At 37.7% G+C, this 13,929-nt stretch overlaps 1 long non-coding RNA gene across 3 annotated transcripts in view; it reads left to right on the top strand.

The window, feature by feature from the left end:
- LOC135290959 (uncharacterized) overlaps positions 1 to 13,929 on the top strand; it is a 39,032-nt gene that overhangs the window by 4,945 nt on the left and 20,158 nt on the right. For all 3 annotated transcript variants that reach the window (XR_010353791.1, XR_010353790.1, XR_010353792.1), the window contains exon 2: positions 4,451 to 4,548. This is a non-coding gene — a long non-coding RNA (uncharacterized LOC135290959). The remainder of the gene's footprint in view (positions 1 to 4,450; positions 4,549 to 13,929) is intronic.

The following is a 13,929-nucleotide window of genomic DNA, read 5'->3' as shown; positions in this document are numbered from 1 at the left end:
CAAGAGATCAGGAGTAACTGGGAAAAACAAGCCATGTCATTTACCAACAAGGAACATTTACCAACAAGTTTATTCTTCTTTCTGGCCTATCTGCTCTGAATTTTTCAAAAAACTGATTCTCTCCATGGTGGACAGTGCACTATTTACCATTTGGGATTCATTAATACAACAGCCTCAAAGGTGGTAACTTTTCAAAGACAAACATCTGGTTAGATCAGAGCTGGTACAAGCACTTTGCACTGAAGCTGTTTCTGTGCAAAGCCATATGACCATTGTGTTCAGAAAAAGAAACAGCAACAAACAACAAACTCCAACCAAACAAAAATACAAAACGAAACAACAGAAAAACTCCAAAAACAACCATACAAACAGAAAGAAAAGGAACCCAACCCTTTGTTTTTCTTTAAATATTTTTTTTTAATTCAGAAATTCCCAACTTGATATTCAAAGAGCAAAATTATTAGGAATTATTATATTTTTCTGACAACCTTATTGGGACAATAAAGACAACTAAATCAGTCAGCTGAGCAGGAACAAAGACAAACTGTCAGTGTGTGGGGGAGGAAAAAGTGAACAGCATCTACATGTGGTCCTCTATCTAACTTTGTTTAGAGTGCAAGTGTATCACAAGTAAGCCTTGAGCAACAGATTTTTACACTTGTTTTATGGTCTTTTGAAATTCTCTACTGTCATGGTTTGAGGCTGGCACAATGCCAGTGACCCTATGAAAATATACTTTCTCTAGTGATTTCTGTGAGATGTGATCAGGAACAGAGCAAAACAGGCTCCAACTTAGGAGTAAAGGAAACAAACTTTATTAATTACAATATCTAAAAAGACACAGCACTAAGAATGAAAACCCTCCAGATACATTGCTCCTCCTCCCCCCCCATTTCCTCCACAGCATGAAATAACACTGTAGATTTCCACCCCGTCACTATCTCTCAGATAATCAGCTTTCAGTCCATCACCACCCCTTAGATAATCGACTCTCAAGTCCATCAGGGAGAGAGGAATCCCCCCTTGCACCACAGGCTTCCCCCAGAAACACAGTTGAAACCTCCTGTGTTTCCATGTCACTCGTGGCACTGCCCGGAGAACATCGGCCCTCGTGACTTCTTCCCTCCGTGTCCAGTGCTCTCACCACTGCACATGGACCAGAACTGCTTTTAGGGTTCCTCTTTTAAGGATGCCCCACCCAGTTCCAAAAACACAGCAGTCTCTCAGCTTCGGGACACCAGTCCCCCCCAAATTTACCCCCTGGGGCCGAGGGGCCTCGTGAACAGAGATCTTCTTCTTTCTGAAGACAGAGGGAATCCCACAACCTCCTCAGCCATCTCTCTTCACGCCACTGCTTCACCGCGCTCTCTCTGGCTTCAAGGCATTGCCTCCCCCTAAATGCACTCTCTGGGTCACAGAAAAAACATGGGTCTGTCCATGGCCACACAAGAAAGAGTCCAGCCCAAGGCCACTCCATCATCTCCTCCCACCTAGGATTCTTCTCACTCTTCTGACATTTCCCATGTGCACCAATTTCCATCACACTTGCTCATTTCCTCCTGCTTCACCTCTCTCTCCTCATTCAGATTCAGGAGGATCAGTATTTGTAAGGTTTCCATTATTCTAGAAAGGGGTTAAAATCTTTGCCTCTGTCTGCCCAGAACTCCCACAGCTGCCGGGAACCTTCTCTCACTGCATCCCCCACTTCTCCTTCTGGCTGGCCGTGCTGCCAGTCCATGATATCGAATTTCAAGGCAGCACAGGCACTGGCTCTCTCTCAACCCCCCCAACCCGGGGGGTTGGAGCCTGATGCTTCTCAGGGCTCCTCCACCCTTCCATCCTGCAAGGCCTTCATCCCCCTCCTCTGCCCGAGGCTCCGGCCTCCCTCACCCGGCCACACGGCTTCCCTCTCCCAGCCAGGCCCAGCTGGGCAGGGGAGCTCTGAGCTCCTTCACAGACCAGGACCGAGAGAGTTCTCCTGGGAGTTCTTGCTTTTAACCCCCTGAGTTCTCAGAGGCAGTCCATACCTTCAGTGGCCAAACCAGGTGCCAATATTCAAATCCAAGTACTGATTGGTTTGACCACAACCTCCCAAAAAACTCACTTCCTTCTTAACCTATGACATCTACCTTGAAAAGTATGTGCTTCTGCTGAAATATTTTCTTTTTAAAAGAAAATCTCTTATTGTTTAAGCCTGAGTCACAACAACTTTACTTCTGGTTTTGGGTCAGAGACAGAGACAGAAAGACTTATACTATCCATAATTTGAATTTCTCACCCTTTTCATTAAACTAAAGAAGACCAAAGGCTGCTCTAAATAGTGGTTCCAGGTCATTTGAGCTCAGGAGGCTTGATTTGCCCTCTGGCAAGGCTGAGAAGGGAATAGATAAAGTGCTCATTCCCTAGCTTTGCAGAATTTCACATAACAACATTGTGAGTGAGGGATAAGCATGTTTCTGCTCAGAAATCTTCACGTCTTGTGAATGAACCTTAAAAGAATTTTAATGAAAACCAAATTCAGCAACCTGTTCTCTAGAAAAACACAATCATACCTCTTGATTTTTTTAATCTATGAGTAAGAAGATTTCCTATTTCCACTTAGGCTACTAAAGGCAATGACTCATAGCAGTATTATTTCTGTTTAGTAAGTCATCATATAGTGCTTATCACTGGCACATCACTTTAAAATATCTGGATTTGCAGTATTACCCTCATATTACAAAAAAAATATTTGTGGCATGGGCATAGTGAATAACTTATCCAAGGACATACAGTATTCAGTGGGAGAATACAGAGATTTATATTTTTTCTTCTTACAAGGTATTTAACAATTTGGGCTTGACTTTCATGTGCAGTGTATTTTCAAAAGAAGTACAGGAGAAAACACTTCTGTGTTGGGGGTGAATACTTCCAGGGAAACTTTTTTGTTTGATTGGTTGGTTTTTTGATTTTTTTGGTTGGTATTGGGTTGTTTTTTTGTTTCTTTTTTTTTTCCCATTCAGACCATTCTACATGTTTGCTGTTAAAATTTTATCATCATGTGACATGAAGATGGTAGTGTGGAATTTTCTCAGTGTGAGAAAGTCTGTATTTCTAATGCTTTTAGGTCATGACTATTCTGAACTGGCTTCTCTTTTGCAAAAAAGCATGTAGCAACATCTTTCCATTGCTGCATTTATGGATGAAAATCAACCTGGATGCTATTTTTGGTTTGAATTGATTGCTCTTAGTTTGCAGTATGCATACTCAGAACCTGAAATCTGGCAACTGGGGGATTTGGCCCAAGTTTAAATTTATTTGTGTGTATAGTTGAAATGAGAAATTTCTGGGAGTTTGAGCCCCAAACTGGAGCACTTTGTATAAACATGCAGTGATGAAGCTTCTGTAACATGTAAATTTTTGAGCAAAAAAGGAGAAAATCTTCTGCAGTATATGAATGTTCATTGTCTCAGATATGGTCTAGGATAATTTTCAAAGTTATCTAGGTTATTTGAGGCTGAGTCCATCACTGATTTTCTTGTCTTGGCAATAATGTATTTTAGCAGAGTACATGAAACTAGCAATTACAAAGCAGTTCCTTTTTAGAAGGATGCCCATCAGAGTGCACAACAGTAGAAAATAATAATGTTTGAAAATGTACAAATAAATAAAATTAAGAGTATTCTCCCTTGGATGTCATTCACACTGTGCTATTCACTTAATTTAAAAAAGCCTGTTAGCATGATTTTTCCAGCCTAAGCAGTTGCTGTTAAGGTGTTGATGGTCACTAGCAGGATGTAAAATTGGCCAGTGAAATGTATTTCTGCAAATTAAGACACAAGATTTTAGAGTTTGTGCTTAGCAGAGTCTGCCTCTGACAGGATTTTGGATAGCTGTATTTTGTAGTGAGCAGAAAATCAGCAGAAAAAAATACTCTGAAATGCTAAAGATGGCATGGCACATGAGTAGGTACAACACATCTTTCCTCTGAGGTTGGTAAGATGAGCTGTTGCGAATGAGGTCTGAGGAGATTCATATGGGTAGTTTCTACATCAGTGGATTACCACCTGAAGGACTGTTTTTCTTTTTTGATGGAGAGAAAGAGATCCCTGAGGTATCCGGTCAGGGCTCTGGGGTCCTGCTGATCCCACAGGGCCACATAATTGTTGGGACTGGAAGGGACGTAAGGCCATCATCCAGTCTAATGACTTTGCTTCAGTGGGACCTGGTAGACCTGGTTACCCATAACTATGTCCGGTTGAATTTTTGAAGTCCCCAAGAGAAGAGACTAAAGAATACACAACCCATGCCAATGTCTTACCACACTAAGAGTAAAAATTATTTATTTTGCTGAAGTGAAATTACTTGTGTTTCAATGTGACCATTGCCTCTCATCTGGCCAACAGCCAACACTGAGAAAAGTCTGTCCATTTTTTTCATTGCTCTGAATATATCCATGTTTTTCTTGTAGTGGTGAGTCGAGCACCAGACCCAGAACCTGAGAACTACCTCAATAGTGCTGAAAAGGGGGAAGGATCACCTCAATCAACCTCGTGGCACTACTGCCAGGTATGATCCAACATGTTATTGTCCTGCTGTTTTGCAAGTAAGGAGATGTATTAATGACAAGAAAACAGCATCTTTATGACGTGCCATTTTGAACTTCAGTAAGGATTGCTACAGAAATAAAGAAAATCATACTTTCTAGGGAGACAAACTGGGGAGAGATGCCTTAATTCTGTGCAAGAATAGATGGTCTACATTGATATAGTATTTAACTTGATATTTGACTGACAAGGCCACTTTTAAAATAACATAAAACTCCCCAATGTTTCTGTTAAATTTAAACAAGTGTCAATTCAGCCTCTTGTAGTCCTTATCTCCTAGAACTACTCAAAGAAAATTATTAGTTGCATTGGCCTTCACTGCTTTGGGGTTGGACTCTAAAACATCCTGTATCTGTGTGGAGAACGGGAAGTAAGTGATGCTATAAAGCCCTAATGTGAAGCACAAGGTCAGCAAAGAGCTGGCCCTGAGAAATGGAGAGCCTTCAAGGAAGGACCTATGAATAAAAGATACAAATTACACCTTTCTAGTGCCTACTTTTGGATGGAAAGCTTTGTCTTGGTCTTCACTCACACCTGTGCTTGAAGGCAGAATCTGGCTTTCATCAATGAGTGTTACCGCCGAGATTCACAGATAGGGAGAAAAATTATTATAATGCTTTAGTAATCTGTTGGAAACAGGTAAGATGGAAAAAATAAGCACAGGTTAAATATTACAGGAAGTATTTTCCAGTTTACTACCAAAGATACTACCATTTTTGTTATTTAGATAATCTGGCACAGATAGACCATAATAATAACCTTGTATCAAATTTTGTTAGAGATTATTACATCCAGCAGTATATGTGCTGCAAGACATACATAATTTTGTAACTCACAGACATTTTATAGTGTGTAACCTCTAGTATTAGTAATATTTTGACAAGATGAAATCTTCAGAAATATGACTAAACCTGCTCAAATATAATTTGCTTACCAATAATAATGAAATAGTGAAATAATGCCTGTGTCCACGGTGCTGGTTGGGAAAAATCAGGTACATTTCTTACCAGCACAAATTTATGCTCTCTTATATTATTCTGTTACTGCCCAAGCCACTGTGGTGTGTGAAAATAGTGTTTTTCCAGTGAAAAATACCCATCTACTGCTACTTTCTTAAAGCTATTGAACACATGTCACAGTTCTCCAGGAACCTTGAGGAATGTCTTTCAGTGAATGAGTAGTCTGATGACATATCTACAGGACATTTGAAATAATTCCAGATAATAGGTGGAAGGGGCTGTGAAATTTCTGTCTCTGGATAGGGATCTCAAATGCCTTCAGAGCATGTCTGTGGGTTCACCTGATCAGTGATACCCAAAAAATATGCGTGTATGAAGCACAGCATAAAAATTAATAGCAGAAATAGCATTTGTTTTCTATATATTTTTGGGTTCTCTGAATTCAGTCACATTGATTACTAAGCAAAGATTTTTTAAATATGAATTTTATAAGAATTTTTATCTAAATGTAAGCTGCTCCACATGTTATAGGTCCTAATATACCTAACATCTACACTGTGCATCTCATTTCCAAAGCAAAGCATGTTTGCTTTGCTTTGGAAAATGGTTTTCTGAATGGTTTATGTCTTTTTGCAGGCCTGCCCTTACATATGAGAGCATGAGGTAGGAAAACTGGGTGACAGCCAGGGACAGTGAACTGTGAGATTATAAATCCAGTGAAATACATGTTAAATGAAGTGGGGGGGGGAAGGAAAAAGAGGAGGAGTTATGAGCCAATTAGGTCAGGCCCATACCTACAGTTTTAATAATGCTTGCAGAGCTGGATTGGATACCAGTAAATATTGGATAAGAGGGTAAAGATAATAGAGAAACATAGGCTTTTGAAAAACTTTAATGCTAGCCCTCCCATTTTAGACATTATTTGAGAGTTAAACTTGTCAGTTTCTAAAGCTGCAGAAACTTGTCAATTTCTAAAGCTGCAGAAATGCTTACCTGCCTTGTGCTTTCTGTTAACCAAGATATTATGCATTTGGCAAAGGACTTCACCGTGCTTTTCAGAGTAATGACCTGGAAGATTGGAGACAAAAATAAATCATTGCCAAACTACAAACTGAGTGTCCAGTTATGAGAACATTTTAACATCTTTTTAAAAGTTGTACAGTGCTTGGATCTATGCTGCATCCTGAAAATTCATAAAGCTTGGCAAAATATCTGCAAAGACTCTGAGATTCCAGACTGAGTGTTTTGGAGACAAAGTCATATTTGCTAATTAATGCTCTGGGAGTTTCCCTCAGGAAATTGTATTTTTTTTCTTCATCTTGTTAATCTCTCCTCTCCATTACAATCTTCCAGATTGTAATGAAAAAAAATCATCTGGTCATCAACAATGTAGATTGTTTCACACTGGATTTTAGATTTTCACAAAACACTCTATCTGTCCTTATTCTTAGAATATTTCAAAGGGATATTTTATAATACCAGATTTTAAATCACTGAGGGAACTATCTTATCAAATAAAATCCCTTGTTTAGTCTTTTATGCCTTGACTTGTAAAGTCCACATCTGAATGTTTTGCTACAAGATCAGTGAAAGGAAGTAATTCTGTTGTTGACCATGTTAAGTACAATTGAGGAAATAAGTACCTCCTCATTTTAATGGACTTTCTTCTTTACATATTTAAAGTAAATAACAGTCTCATCTACTTATTTTCTTTGCATGGTCATTTTAGTGCTTTTACACTGTACTGTGGCAGAAGGATAATTGGTTCTAGAAAGTTAACAGATTCCAGCATGCTTCAGTACAAAGCGGTTTCTCTTCACACAGCACTGTATGTTTTTGAATGTTTTTTTATACATTAGGAGGAAAAAAATCCAAGCCATTTCACGGATAAGAATAAGAACATGAAAATAAGAAGAAACTCTTTCAGTGTGAATAGACAGATGGGTCCCTTTGGCCTCCTGATTTACATAAAGAATTCATCCCATGTAAAACTTTTTTTCTTTAAGAAAAAGAATCCCAAGTTGGATTTTAGCATGTTCCTCCAAAACTAATCTGGAAGTGCTTTATATTCTAACAGTATAAAGCTCTCCAGCACAGTGCTGGCTGGCTCAAATATGCTATGTGATCCTCAAAGAGCCTGCTCTGCACTCTGAACAAAGAGTGCAGCAGCAAGCTCTGGGAATGCAATCTGGTGGAGGTCCAATTTCCATCCTATGTTAGGTTCAGGGGATTTCTGAACCTCTTTCACTAAATCTTGAAGGTCTCCAATGCTTTTCCGTGGAACTCAGCACTGATGATCCACCATTGGCTAACACATTCAGGAGCAGCATCCCAGCTAGAATTTCCAACTCATTAGTTGTAAAATATTGGATAGGCTTTCAGCTGTAAGAGGAGACCCTGAAGAATATCCTTGAAGAATATGGAAGCAGCATGTGGTGGGGCTTTTTTGCCATTGCCAAAGAGCTTTAGGACTGTTCTCTGATCATAGCAACATTTCGAAAGCTGAAGGTCTGCTTAGTTCTGATGAATGAGGCTCACATACAACACACAAGAATCCTTTTGTGGGGGAACTGACATCTTAAAAAACTGTTGTAATGATATCCAGTTCTGCAATGAAACTCTTTGGTTAAATGTTGATATGGTAGTTAATCTTGCTACTTTCACGCCAATTACTATTCTGATGATTGTCAATGGACTTTTAATTTTTTTTCACTATGCCTGGAAGGTGTGAGGTAATATATACTGAATTACTGCTGGTAATTTTGATATGATATAGTGAAATAACAAATGCATACACTACACAATCTGAGGGGCAAGATCCAAAGCTGAGGGTGTGGTGAACATAAAAAAATACAGGGATATTCTGAGGGCGGGGTCCAATCACAAACATGAACTTGGAACATGACCTTATATGTGACAGGTTCCAAACACCACGACCTGACTAGCTATCTCCCTTTCAATACCCTGCTTCCCATGGTCTCAGATTGATACCTCCTGTATATGATACTGAGGCTAAGCCACTGTTCATCCCAGCTGGCTGCATTCCCATACTAGGTTAATTTACAATGAAATGAACTGACAGGCTCACTGTAGCTGCCTTTACTAAGGCTTTCAGTCTTTCTGAGAAAAAAATGCATTTGGGGGTGCATGTGTCTACCAAAGAGCTGCCTTTTGGTGCTTTGGTTTTGATACTAAGGATAATGTTAATAGAAACAAAGAATATGGATGCAAAGCATTTCACAGATACCATAGCCTATCAGACTATCCAAGAATTTTAAAAATTATCTTTTAATTGATATGGTCACCTTAAACTCTTCCTAATCTTCTAGGTTTTTTACAGTCAGCTATCAAAAATGCAGGAAATGGTGGACCATTTTCTGTCACCTTGCAATCACACATGACAATCATCATTGAAAGTCGATTCCAGAAGGTACTCTTTTTTACAAAACTTTTTGTACCTGTATGATGACACAGTCACTTTTTGTAACAGCAACCTTAAATTATTAACTCACATTTAAAGCTTGGTTACCTCCTGCTTAATTATGGTATCAGTCACAGCAACTTGAAAATTATTAATTCTCTATAGATTATTACTCTATCTAGAAAGGAATTGGAGCAGTATTAATTGCTGAGGTGAAAAATGAAATAAATATATTTACTAATAGACCCTGCTGTGATGTGCAAAAATATTGTCAGAAGGCTCTGAGTAATAATAATTTATTAATCATTATATGCTATATTGTAAGTAATAATAATAGTAAAAATAATAATAGTTTAATAATTAACTCAGAAAGGGACTGTTGCCTGAATCAAGAAAAAACACTTTCCAGATAATATGAATATTGATAATACATAAAGCAGTTCCTTCATGGAAGCTTCCAGGTGTTCCCATGGCTATGGGCACACATGGAATCAGATTTGTACAATTTTTATAAGGTTAATTAACAACTAATTAGCAATTAATTAGTTATGTCTAACAAATATTGTCCAATTAGAAGAGCGGTTAGGTAATTTCCCCTAGGTTCTGCCTCATTGGAGCCCCCCTTGATCTTTTAGCCCTGCATTTCATTATGTCTATAATGTGTGGTGCAAAACAAAGTGTCCTTGCTAGACTAAAAAGCAAGACTAAACAGAATTCCAAGAAGGTAGCACAATATGCAAGAAAGTGCAACTACTATGCTAAAGCGACAAAGTGTTAGAAACTATGCAACTATATATTAAAATCTATAAAGCTACAAATATATAAAAATCAAAAATCTAGGCATCAGTACCAGTTAGATATTTACTATCACCGTTGTTTTGTCATACTTTTTCGGAGCGGGAGGGGTGTCTGTCAGTGGTCTGAGCTAGAACAATTTCAGTTTAAAACAAATCATGCCCAAACATGATGGTTATTGTAGTCCACCCAACTATTACTTTTCAAGTCAACACCAAGGGTGGGATTTGCTGGTGTGGACTCTTTTGTAAATCTCCAAGAAGCCTGCACACAGTAGCAAAAACATTTAATTGGTATGATCCTTTCTTTTTCTCTTCTGGACTATTCTAGGAAGAATACAGGAGATGAACAGAAGTAAAACTGATTATTTTAAAATAACAACTTTTTCTTATGCTATTGTTTCTGATGCCTGGATAGCTTAATATCCTCAGAGGTGTTGTGCCTTTCTTATAGCATGTTGTGTCACTGCAGCAGATGCATTAAATTAATCAAATCATCCACAATTATTTTAAAACATTCAGTCTGAACTTCTTATCTCAAAGGGCCAGGAACACAGTTTCCTGCACTTTCAAGAAAATCCTCATTTCCCTTTGGTCCATGTCATTTTTGTCAGATTTGGGAGTAAAAAGCATCTTGCCGACAATCTTTAAAGTTTTTAATTTTGTTTCTAAGTAAATTTAAAAAGAGTGAGTGAGGGAAGGATTAGATGTAAATTTTTCTAAATGAATAAATTCTAATTTTGTATCTCAGTCTGGACATTACTGTGAACCACAGTACCACACTGGCAAATATTGATACCACTGGATGTGTGTTAGAAGGAAGAAGGGCTATAGAGTGTTCCAGCAATGAGGATAATCATATCTGAAATCAGATAATCAGATGTGGTGAAGTGGATCAACTTTTCTGGCTGTATCAATTTATTCATGGAGAAATTCCAGCCTACACTCTGGAGGAGTGTTGCAAAAGTCATTGTACAAAAAGACATGAGTTTTCTTTGGACTACACCACTAAGGTAAAGGACTTAGTTAGTAGGGCAATCAAAAGTGAATGTGTGACATATATCTCAGACTTTTTTTTTGTAGTTTTAGAGGAAGAATGCATTTGGTGCATGCTCCACCTCTAAAGCATAACATATTTTAATGACTAATTACTTTACTCCATTATGTCTTTTATTGATTAGACTCAAGGGGCTTTTGGGTGTTTTTTGTTTTATAAGAGGGGGAAGGAGGATTTTGTGGGGTTTGTTGTTGTGGTGGTTTTTTGGGGTTGGTTTTTTTTTCTTTGTCCTAGAGGTCTCTCGCTTTCACATACAGAAAATTTTGTCCATGGGTTTCAGCATGCTTTTATAGGTAGTGAAATAAATTTTCAGCACAATCAAGATAATATTTAATACCTTTCCTTTATAGTGTTCAGCACTCAAACTGTGCAATGAGAATGACTTTTGTTATATCTTACCTGTTTAAAGGAAATAGTCCTATTTCCTCCTATCTAATGAAATATTTTATCTTGATGGTATATTTGAATAATATTTATCAGAGGATTTTATAAATGTCAACGTTTTCCAGTAACTGGGGGGGGGGGGGGGGGGGGTGTGGGAGGGTGGGTTAGTCACACCACCATTTAGTTATAGAAAAAACATCACTAGAAGAATTGTGAAAGCTGTGTCTTAGGCAATGACAATATATTTGTGTCATGCTAAAAAAATTAAATCAATTAACCAAAAACCAGTCATACAATACTCCATTAATTTAATTCCCTTCCCCATTTTTTGTTAATATCAAGTGCTTAGTACTTGTGAGATAGCAAATTCTTTCAGTTAAAAACAGAAGAGAGTCAATATGTCTTAATGAACTGGAAAACACAAGGAAGGGCTCTTTGAACAGTCTTCAAAGATAACTCAATAATCTTTCTTAAGCTGTCATTCATAGGTGAGTAAAACAATTTGAAACATATGCATAGGATGTTTCATCTTTGGTGTGCATAAATTTGTGAAAGAGACCAGACCAAATTTTTCCAATGCAGTACTTATAAATATGCTCTTGGTCATTATAAATGTTAAGTTAAACAAAATGTAATAAAAAAAATAAACAAGCTGTCAGTTTTTTAGAACTCCAAAACTATGTTCTTCCTTTCACTTTTCCTGCTCTATGGTAGTTTTTGGCTTTTCCTGCTTTTTTTGCACTGTTTTTGCGGTCAGCACCTTCTCCTCCACCTTTACACACACCAGTACAGTTAAGGAAAGGGCAGGCAGCAGTAGGGCAATCAAGGTTTTGGAGCTGCCTACATCAGTTGCATTCTTTGAAATCCATGGGGCCAGCAGGGATTCACCAAAGTGAAGTTCTCCATGACAAAATTAGTGTTAACTTCTGTCTCTGGAAGTAGAGGAGAGGAAGACAACCTCTACCTCAGATCTGTGAGTGGAAGTATGCCCTCTTAATTTACAAGAATGTGATATACAAGAAAAGTAATGGGGAATAGTCAGCATGAATTTATCAAAGGAAAATTGTGTTGATTCTGTTTGATTGCCTTCTGCAATCAAGTAGCTGTATGAAAAAGATGGAAAGTACTGGATGATCTCTACCTCTACATTACCTCCCAAAGCATTTATTTGTAAAAGGAAAATATGTAAGAAGACCTAGGTGAATTAAAAACTTGCTAGATTGTCAGGTATTAGCTGCAGCAATGGACTGATATCCAGCTACCAGACAGAAAAAAAGAGTATTCAAGAGGTCTTCTTAGGAATGATTAGTTGCACTTGATGACAGAGTGCACCCTCAGTAGGTTTGTAGACGCACAGAATGAGGAGTGGTTGGCCCAAAAGCAGATGTCCCTTTCTCAATTTCTGGAAAGATTGCTTGGTGGGATGCTGAGCCGGGCTTTTTTACTGTGGCGGGGGAAAGGATGTAAAGGGATAGTCTAACAGTTATAGAAAACTATTAATGCAAAATGCTGTTTCATGGACATTTTAAACTCAGCTAGGTAGTACAAGACTAACTTGTTGAAATGACCACAAATTGCAGTCTGAGATTTTCATATTGGACATCATGAAGCACTTCTCCAATGGGAAGTTGTGCAGTATTGGCAGTGTGACTCAGAGAACCTGAGGAATCTTTGTCCCTTGGAATTTTCAAGACCTAACTAGGGAAATTCACAGTTAAGCTCATCCACTACTTATGATACCTTGAGCAGGGGACTGGAGGACAGACCTTCAAAACTACATTTCAATGGAAACAGTATCCCGTCCAAAATTCTATGTAGAAAGGACAATTCTAAAACTATATTTATTCTAGCTGAATCATGTGTATATTTAGCTTCTGATAATATAACATTATTATGTTCCAGTAAAACAAATACTCAAAAACTTGTTTACCATCTAAAAATTAATATCTGCAATGGCATTTCTAGAATACTACACCTCTCTTTCTCACATTGTTACAAAGTTCTTCATGACTGTTTTCTTTGCCTTCTTTGTTATCTCAGTGTAAAGCTGAAAACATTTCCTTCTTTAACAAATTAGTGTCAATTAAGATATGCCAGGACCGAAGAAAATACTTCCTCCTACAAAGTGTGATATGATACATTTCCTAAAGAAAAAAATTAAGTCTGCAGTTTTTCACCAAAGTACTGAGACAGCCATGATACATCAAATTTACTATGATTAAGCAATTTGCTCTAATTTATATTACACTTGCAATACATCATGCAAAATTACTTTGTAATTGAGGACAACTTAGCACTTCTTCTTTTTTACTATGACAAATAAAGGTTGCAAGTAAGTTTGAGAACGTAGTGGTGAGTGCCACTAAAAAGAATAATGATATTTCTGCAATAGTTCCAGGAAGAAAAGATGTTCATAAGAAATTAGAATAAATTGATTAAAGGCAAATCTTTACTTTAAGGCTGGCAACGCTGTTTGCATTTATGTGTGGAACTGATTTGCAAATTACTTTCAAGAGTACTCTTATTTTTAAGAGTACAACATATTTTTCTTAAATGAACATTGCTGTTGTATTCTTGCATAAAGTTTGCATTGTTATTTGCTCTCATGTAATTCAGGGTTCAGAATCCAATTTCATGGCTGAGGCATGAGAGATCAACACTAAACCACACTGAGTAATTTTTTTTTTTTGATAGCACAACATGATTCATTGCTGTTAGTGCAGGAATT

The sequence above is a fragment of the Passer domesticus genome, chromosome Z, assembly GCF_036417665.1.
Source record: "Passer domesticus isolate bPasDom1 chromosome Z, bPasDom1.hap1, whole genome shotgun sequence".
NCBI lineage: Eukaryota > Metazoa > Chordata > Aves > Passeriformes > Passeridae > Passer > Passer domesticus.
This window is presented reverse-complemented; position numbering and strand designations above follow the sequence as displayed.